Raw genomic sequence first — 3315 nt, 5'->3', positions numbered from 1 at the left:
ACTTATGCAATCTAGACTTATTCTCCCATTTTCCTACTACTAAATTGGATTAAATTACTGCATGAAGGTCATAGTGTTTGTGGGATGTACAAACTATTTAACTATTACTTTAAAAAATGTAACTAATACCTGCACAGTTGCAGTTTGATGCATTATAATAGTGAGACACCATCATTCTCAAGGATGTATTATCCAGAGAAGAATAAAAGGCCTTAAAGCAATTTAGAATTAGTAAGTTTTGGTTTAGGAGCTTTGTGTGTGAAGCTTTAAACAACCTTATGAGACTTTTGTGTGTGTTTAGAAATGTGTGTACCAATATGAAAGAGTAACTGAAATTTTATTTTTTGTTTGAGTATCTCAGGACAGTTCAAGCACAGAAGTGAGCACACCTCTTTAATAGTAAAGCTGGACAGTATTTATCTGCAAACCCAAGAAAAGAAACTTCTGTAAGAAGATATGTTTTAACATTTTTCCTCATTAATATACTACACTAGCCCTATGTCCAACAGACCTGTGGCCATCAAGTTGTAGAGATCTATAATCAATCAAATCCCTTGCAGAATTCCTGGAGTATAATGCACCTGTTGCACTATAACAGTTTTTTCAGGTCACTTGTAGTTGGAATCTAATTTCCAACATAATGCCAATGTGTAAAAGCACTCAAATAATTGCTTACCTCAAAACGACCATGTTCACAATGCTGTGTGCAGTCCCGGATACTAACCTTGCAATCTCTGCTGTGTGTTAGTGGTGGTAACTCAAATTCTTCCCAAGCCAAGTCCAAACACGCTTTCTGTACAAAAGGCATGGAGGAGTAATAAATTAGGTCAGCAGGAAACGCCTCTGATGTTTTTCAGTGCAGTCCAATCATCTATTTGACTTTATCCTGGGGAATCAAAAAGAACCAAGTACACAGCAGAAAAAGTTAGACAAGAACAGTCAAGTGTGACACTCTTCTTGGGTTATCTCAGGTGAACCACTTAGTGTCTCACCAGAGTCAACACTATCCATGAGACTGATGTGAGGACAAACACATTAAATGCAAGCATGGGAATAGAGTCCACATGGACTCTATTTTCCTCTGACAGATTTGTCCAAACACTATGAAAATTCATTCAGAGAAATATATGTCATCTAAAGAGTTAGAATGGCCCAACATCCCCATAGTAGACTGAGTTACATTTTTCTCTGAAACCTTGTTTTTCAGTAAATAATTATGCAACCTTTAGCAATACATTTTCTAAAGTCTTACTGATGTTAGTTTAGTGTCATTTCCAGTAACTCTTATATCCAGCTCTTATAACTAAAAGAAGGTGAAAGACGCTTCAGAGGAATCTACAGCAATGAAGAATTTATGAAAGAAAAAAGTATTGAAAGTGAAAGGTGCAGTTAGAGTTTCTAAAGTTTACTGAAACTGACTAACAAATACATAGAGTGGTGTTTAACTTCACATACTTCCCTCCACCAGGAATATAATCAATAAGGCTAAGGCCGCTTGTTACTTATTTTATGCTGTCTTGTCTTCAGGTCTTACCTTCAGCATTACAGACATATTTCCAAGTTAAAAAAAAACAAAACACCACAAACAAAACAACCCAACCAAAAACCAACTCAAAATAAACAACCAAAAATCCCCAAACACCAACAAGAAAACAGAGGAAATGTATTTGTGTCAACTACCTGACCCAAAAAAACAACAAAACCCCAACACAATAAAATACAACCAACCAAAAAAAACCCCAAACCCAAACACACACACACACACACACAAGAAGCACAGGGGAGGAAAACCATAAACCAGGTCAGTTGGATGAGACAAAGTCTACGCTCTGTCACCACACTCACAAAAAAACAGAAAGCCATTATCTTATCCCCATTACTTCCCTGATGGCAGGAGCCATGCCCCATTTCAATGGTGTAAATAAGGCTTGTTTCATCTGATGACTTAGTGATCCTGCTTATTGCAGATAATTAAGCAAGGACAGTAACAGAATGAAGGAAACTTTCCTGCACAGTTTATTATAGACAAAGCCCCTCATGAAATTTTGTCTTTGCAACAGAAGTGAAACTATTTTTAGAGTGTGAAAGGTTGGAAGATGGAGACTTCATGAAAAGAGACTTATTAAAGGAGATTTCCTGATATTAAAGGAGTAGATGAGACTGCATGCCCTCAGCATAGTTACAGTTACACAGATCAGATCAGAAGCTGGCTTTTTCCAGCTACATTAATGTAATGAAAGATACCACCTCCCTCAAAGTCTGAACTTGCTTGAGACATCTGAAATATTTTTTCCACATTTTGAAGCAGCAGCTTGCAAAACTGACTCTATAATGAGTCTCCATTAAACTAACAGATTGTAGAAAATTCTTTAGATGTCTGTAAGTAAATTTCCCTCTAAATTGTGTGTGGGGTTTTTTTTAATACCAGGTTTTCATTATATCTTCCATGAAAAATAACTGCTTTTGTTCAAGCTTTGGAGAGTGTGGCTGTAAGGCAAAATAACTGCCAAAAATCTTACTTTCCTGACTTTCTGTTTGCCAGTTCTTGATGGTGGAGTGTTTGCCATGTGACCGATGCCTTTTCTGAGCAGAGTCCTATGGCATAATCTGCAACCATGCACAAAATCAAACCATGAACAATAACAATACTGCATCTTCTATGATCAGTATTGCCAATCTCAGTAGTTGGCAGCAACCTAAAATTTGTAATAAATATGTTCCTAAAGCACTACAGACCAAATTTTTGTTTCATTTGCAGCTCAGCTCTTAGAACCCCAATATAAAGATTGGACAAATCACAGAAATCTTGATGGAGATTATATGCTTAATCTTGAAAATTGTCTCTGAGGAGATGACAAGAGATACTGGGATTTGCATCCTGCTGATTTACAACCACTCTGCAGGATGCACGCATTGCAGAGTAAGCAATTGTTAAGTATGCAGATTGCATAATCTGGCCTGTAATTTTAAATCCAGACAAGAGGTCACTTTAGTTAAATCATTCAAAGAGTGCAAGCAAAAGATAAATGTTTGGGGAAGACATACAACTCACAGTTGTAGTCTACTAGTACTCAATATAGTGCTTTGGCCTTCAAAAACATATGCATTCTAGCCATGTTTACTTTCATGCTTTTTCAATTAAAAAATTCACAGCCATAAAAATATATCTCCTCATTAAAGTTCCTGGAATGTTAGAAAAATCTAGTTAGAATCTGGTCAAATCTTGATGATTCATTTTTAGATAATCAAACACCATCTCTCAAACACATCTGAAGTACTACCTCGAGAGGTTCTCAGTTCCTTTTGAGTGTTTCT

Source organism: Dryobates pubescens, chromosome Z, assembly GCF_014839835.1.
Source record: "Dryobates pubescens isolate bDryPub1 chromosome Z, bDryPub1.pri, whole genome shotgun sequence".
NCBI classification, from domain to species: Eukaryota; Metazoa; Chordata; class Aves; order Piciformes; family Picidae; genus Dryobates; species Dryobates pubescens.
Note: the sequence above shows the minus strand (reverse complement) of the source record.